Below are 7,019 nucleotides of genomic sequence, written 5' to 3' on the forward strand. Positions count from 1 at the left end.
TATATACACACCAACACACACACACACACATATATACATACATACATATATGTATATAGTAGTGGAATTGTTCCATATTCATTGTCTTTTGTATTATTATACATTCAAATGGCCTTGTAAATGCAAGAAGTTGTTGGAATTAGGGTTGCAGGAATGCACACACAACTTCAAGAAGATGAGGAAGCTTGAGCACAACACAGTAGTGTATTATGAGTGCCAAAAATGAAAGATAACCAGCCCTAGAAGATAATGGGCGTATATACAATGCACGGGGGAAAAAACCTCCTAGTGAGGGAAAAAGTGCCCCGGCGGTCCTAAGTGTGTTCACACACATCACTACTATAATATGGTAACAAATCCCCCCTGGAGTGATGCGGTGAACAAGAGCTAGCACTCATGTATAGGGAAGTGTCTAGCTATGTGGATGAATCCACAAAAGGGAGTAAGCCCAAAGCTTTGCGAAAAGCTTCGAACTTCTCACGAGGCAGAGCCTTTGTGAAAAGGTCTGCAAGGTTATCCTGTGTTGGCACATAAGCCAAACTGATCTCTCCTGCAGAGAGTCTCTCCCTGACATAATGGTAGTGCACCTCAATGTGCTTCGTACGAGCATGGAACACTGGGTTCCGCGCAACTGCCAATGCGCTCTGACTGTCAGTGAAGATGGTGGTGGCAGATGGCTGCCCAACACCCAAATCAGCCATAAGGCGTCTGAGCCACACACACTCAACCGTAGCTGTGAAAGCTGCCCTGTACTCAGCTTCACAACTAGAAGTGGCCACAGTAGGCTGCTTCTTGCTCAACCATGATATGCATGAGCTTCCAAGCATGAAGCAAAAACCACTCGTGGACACGCGTGTGTCATAACAACCAGCCCAGTCAGAATCTGAAAAAACATGTAAATCTGGCGGCAATGATCCCCCCTTGGGATAAAACAACCCAAGATGCCGAGTACCACTCAAATAGCGAAAGATACGCTTCACTGCCTGCCAATGCTTAATGCCTGGGCTATGCATAAATCTGCTCACCTGTGAGACTGCAAACTGAATGTCTGGCCTCGTAATGCATACATAAATGAGGCAACCAACAGCTGTCTGATAGAGTGTGACATCAAAGTGATCTCCAGCATCATGAAGACTCAACTTCAAACCTGTCTCCATTGGAGTAGCAATAGGCTTGCAGTCTTCAAGGCCAAATCTCCGCAACAATGTTTCAATATACTTTGTCTGACACAAAGCAATACCTCCATCACACTGCTTAAATTGTATCCCCAAATAATGATGCAAATGCCCCAAATCTGACATCTCAAAAGAGGCATTCAAATCAGCCTTAAAATCAGCAATATGACTCTCATTTGGTCCTGTGAGCAGCATGTCATCGACATAGAGAGCAATGATTAGATGTACACCATCCACACGTTTAACATACAAAGTGCTTTCTGTTGGACTATTCTGAAACCCATGTGCAGTCAAATATGCATGTATTTTTTCATACCAAGCTCGTGGAGCTTGCTTTAAACCATATAAAGCCTTTTTTAACCTGCACACTTTGTTTTCCTGCCCTCTTTGAACAAAACCACGAGGCTGCGATACATACACCTCCTCATGCAAATCTCCATTTAAGAACGCAGTCTTTATGTCCAGCTGATGTACATTCCAACCATTATGAGCTGCTAATGCACAGATGCTACGAACAGTGGTCATACGACATGTGGGAGCAAAAGTCTCATCAAAATCAATGCCCTTCTCTTGAGCATAACCTTTTGCAACAAGCCTAGCCTTATGGCGATCCACTGTGCCATCAGGCTTACGCTTCAATTTGTATACCCACTTAGTGCCAATGGCCTTCTTGCCAGGGGGCAAGTCACATAAAGACCATGTACCATTCTTCATAATAGCATCGTATTCTGCTTGCATAGCAGCCATCCAATTTTCTGAACTTTGTGCCTCATCAAATGAAACAGGCTCACTTTCATCGCACATACTAGAAACAGCCAATGCATAACAATCTGACGCATAAGAGGCACCATGAGAGCCAGAACGAGTGCGACTAGACAAAGGGGCATCCAACTTGCTGTCACGCAAAGTCTGCACCAGCCATCTAGGCATATTCCTAGAGCCCTCAATCTCTTGTCTCTCATCCTCAAGTGCATCATGCACATCTGCATCAGATATAGGCTGATCTGTGCCATCATTTAAAACCTGCATAGGCTGAAAAACTGCCTCATGAGGTATTGCACTTGACTGTGCACCACTGAAAAGAGGCAACAATGTATCATAGACATCACGTGAGCTGATATCTGTCTCCTTAGTACATGAAACCAAGGGCTGAACTGCATCTTCCACAAATACAACATCACGGCTAACCAAAATGCGCTTTGTCTGTGGATGATACAAACGATAGCCTTTGCTCTCAGCACTATATCCAACAAAAATACATTTGACAGCTTTGTCATCCAATTTTCTGCGATGTTGCACAGGCACTAATGCATATGCCAGGCAACCAAAAACACGTAAATGGCCAACAGATGGCTTGCGGCTATGCCAAGCCTCATATGGAGTGACAACCTGTAATGCTTTGGTGGGACACCTGTTTAGTACATAAGTGGCACACATGACAGCCTCAAGCCAAAAACCATGTGGTAGACTTTGACTCTTAACCATACATCTTGCCATTTCCATGAGAGACCTGTTTTTTCTCTCAGCCACACCATTTTGCTGTGGTGTATACGGCACTGTACATTGGTGTTTTATCCCACGCTCAGCCAGAAATGCATTAAATTCTGAAGACATATACTCCCCCCCTCGATCTGAACGGAGGGTGCCCATCTTACTTTCTGACACATTTTCAGCCATAACCAAAAACTGTTTGAAGCACAAAAACACTTCGGACTTTGCCTTCAAAGGATATACCCATGCATGCCTGGTAAAATCATCAATGAAAGTCACGAAGTAAAGGTAGTTTCCAAATGATGGAGTTTGCATGGGACCACAAACATCACTGTGAACAAGCTGCAATCTGCGTTCAGCTCTCACTGATCCATCTTTGGGAAAGGAAGCACGCTGCATTTTACCCAATATGCAGCCCTCACAAACATGCTTGACAGGTGCCTCAAGCTTAGGCAAAGAAGACACCATTTCAGATTTCTGCAGGCGCAGCAAACTTGCAAAATTCAGATGACCAAAACGTGCATGCCACAGTTTTGCATCTGAAATAGCCTGCGTATCCATAATAGCACATGCTGAATCCTCTACACATTTGCCATCCATATTGAGCTTATACAGCCCTCGACATAGTGAACCAGATGCTACAATGATGTCACCACAAGAGAGATCATGAACAGTACATCTGTCATCCACAAATTTTACAACCAAACCTGTTTTGGCAAATGCGGAGACTGACAGCAGATTCTTTTTGATCCCTGGCACATACAATGCATCAAAAAGTGTAAAGGTGTTGCCATTTGCAACATTCAGCACAATCTGTCCAACTCCTTCAACGGGATAAGAGGAGTTATTGGCACAAGTGACAGTATTCCCTGTGGGAGCAGACTCAAGGAAAGTGAATAAACTGCGCTGCGAGGTGATATGCTTAGTGGCACCACTGTCAAAGTACCATACATCTGAATCTACTGCAGACATACATGTGTCATGCAAAGATGGGTTATAACTGCACTGCGCATTGAATGCCCATTCTGTATCTAGCACAACATTAGCAGATTCATTGTTAGAAGGAGAGGCATCTGCAACAGCCATACCAGCCTCTTTCTTCTTAGCCTCTTTCGCAGCCAGCTTAGGACACGCTTTGATGACATGATCATTTCCCTTACAGTACTTGCAAAATGTCTTCTGTTTGTCACCCTTCTTCTCATCTTTGTCTTCCTTCTTTGGTTGCGCAGCATTTGCAAATTTCTGCTTACTAGAAGAAAAGCCAGCTTTACCTTTCCCGCTTCTCTGACTAGCAACGAAAGCTTGATCTGCGACACGCATAATATTCCTGTTTTGCCTTGACTGGTCTTCTTGCAGCAAAACAGAAACTAACTCCTCAAATGATAAGGCATTGGGATTGCCTTTCATCATCAAGCGAAGAGTGGAAGCAAAACCCTGATAAGAATCTGGTAGACCATTCAAAACAGTCTGCACAAGTGAACTGTCTAACAGGATTTCATCTGCAGAAATGAGCTGCTCTTTGAAATCCTTGATCTTTGTCAAAAAGCTATCCATAGAATCACCTTCGTTCATATGCTCACTCTCCAACTGTTTTCGGAGATAAGCAACACGAGCCTCATTTCTTGCCTGATACAATGTGGCAAGTACATCCCAAGCATCCTTAGAAGTCCTGCAGGAGCGAATATGTGGGATAATGGTACGTTTGACAGACAGCGCAATCAAGGCATGAGCCTGCGCATCTCTACCATCCCAACGAATCTGCTCTGCTGAAAGTGGTGGTTCTCGAACAGCTGCTACAGCACTTGTGCCTGCACCATCATCAACAGTACCTGTTTCTGATGTGTTTGCAGCATTCCCAGCCACAATAGGACGTGCATCAATACCCTGCACAATGTTCCATAACCCCTTTGCTACCAATACATGTCGCATCATATATGCCCACAATGGATAGTTGGTGCCATCCAACTTATCCTCAGTAGCCAACATGCGGAATACATCATTGTTGTCAGCCATGGCCAATGACTGTACTACTAGATGTAAATGCTGTCTGTAAGAGGTAAACTTGTATAAAATCGACCTGTGCTATGTAGCACAGCCCAAAACAGACGAATGGGCACCTGTCCTGCAGATTTTAATCTTGACAGAAAATCTGCACAGTAGGACGATTTTGCCTGCGCAGTACTAACCTGCAGACGCTCGTGAAACCTCGTTGCAATCGGAGGAGATGAAGCGGCAGGTGCCGGTGATGCTGCCCGGGAGGAGGAAGCCTGCTCTGATACCAATTGTTGGAATTAGGGTTGCAGGAATGCACACACAACTTCAAGAAGATGAGGAAGTTTGAGCACAACACAGTAGTGTATTATGAGTGCCAAAAATGAAAGATAACCAGCCCTAGAAGATAATGGGCGTATATACAATGCACGGGGGAAAAAACCTCCTAGTAAGGGAAAAAGTGCCCCGGCGGTCCTAAGTGTGTTCACACACATCACTACTATAATATGGTAACAGAAGTGTGTATGGCAAGTGGTTACTTGGGATGCCATCAGAGCAAGGGAATGCTATTCTAGATTGCCTAGGACCCTTGCTAGAGCATGCAAGACACTACATCGGCATTATACAACGTGGAGTGGGATGAGGTGTGTTTTGGTTCTTGCATACGACCTCTTTTACACCATCCCGATGATTTAGGGTAGGATTTTTTCAAGGGAGACATCACAAATTATTCTCAAAGGGAGAAACTGAGGGACATGGGGATTGTCTCCACACGATCACCACCACTTTCCTCCACCCATCCCATTTCCCATGAGCCCAACAAGGCCGAGTTCTTCCTCATGGCCACTTGCTGTTCCATTGGAGTCCCCATTTTGACATGTAATGCCACCCATGTATCCTCAAAGGATGTCCTCATCATGGGCACAATGTAATGCCACCCATGTATCCTCAAAGGATGTCCTCATCATGGGCACAATGACATGAACTAACGAGGTTGTTATTCCCACCTGCACCATATGGTCGAGCTCGTCAAGCTCCCCATATGCAACCAAATTACTTTCATCTCATGTGCATCACACCCTCTTTGATGTAATCCATCTTTTGTAATGCCAAAAATATCGAGTTTTCACCATATTTTGTTGCACTTTGTACATTTAACTTGTTGTATCATCCTGAACCATATTTCTTTATTTTTTGTTGCTATGACATTGTAGTTGAAGTTGCTATGACATTGTAGCTAATAAAGATTACAACAATCTTCACGTTCCCCATTGCTTTTGTAGAGAGAGAGAGAGAGAGAGAGAGAGAGAGAGAGAGAAAGAGAGAGAGAGAGAGAGAGAGAGAGAGAGAGAGAGAGATGGAGAGAGAGAGAAAGAATAATCAATGAAAACTAATTGTGTTGTTTTTGTGTGCCTCTATCCATTTGTGTGTTGACAAATACTTGTTCATGAATTATAAAAGACGGAAGTATGATTTTCATAGCATAAACTAATTGTCAACATCAAAGGTGCACTTTTTTTATTAGATATTCCATAAGTTGTCCTCATAGACAATAGATATTTTTATATGCTTTCAAAAGATATTTTTAAATGATATTTTTATAGCCTATAAATAGAGAGGACTTTGTCATTAACTACTACTCTTATTTGAGGGATAAATCCCACCAATCCACCCCTTATATCTCTCTATTTTCACATGGCTTCATCCACCAATTCCTCAAATAACACAAGGTGTGCTTTGAACATCTTAGTTAAAGCTCTTATTACTTTCATGCACCTTAGAGAAAAATAACCAAGATCGGATGCCCTTTGGGAAGCATGGACAACCATGTCAAAAGTGCATAAGCTCTACAAGAAGCTTACAAACAGAGAAGGTGGTAGACCTTGTACACAAGAAAATGGTAGAGGTGAAAGAGGCAACAACCATTGGGGTGTAGAGAGCCTTTGGCATTATTTAAGAGGCAAAAGAGGCTCCTCTTTGAGGAGAAGTTGCCACCTTCATCGTGAATTTGGAGTAGTCTAGAGTAGTCAAAGGTGATAATTGAGGCCCAATAGTATTATAAGGTCTTAAATTCTTTCTTATATTGTTGCTTCTGTTCAACATATCCTTGGTGGTTGAGGCCCAATAGTATTATAAGGTCTTAAATTCTTTCTTATATTGTTGCTTCTGTTCAACATATCCTTGGTGGTTGTCATAATATGAAAAACTCTTGTAACTGTCTTTAATATAATGGAAGCTTCATCTTTAATTGAGTAGAGAAAAAGACATGTATGCTATCTTTGTGTGCCCTTACATCTTTCTATGGTGTCTTTTAAGTGTGAGATAACTAAAGTTGTTATGAAATTGCTATAGGTGAGATAA

This window comes from Cibotium barometz, chromosome 9 (genome assembly GCF_041138505.1).
Source record: "Cibotium barometz isolate CiBa-2024 chromosome 9, ASM4113850v1, whole genome shotgun sequence".
NCBI classification, from domain to species: domain Eukaryota; kingdom Viridiplantae; phylum Streptophyta; class Polypodiopsida; order Cyatheales; family Cibotiaceae; genus Cibotium; species Cibotium barometz.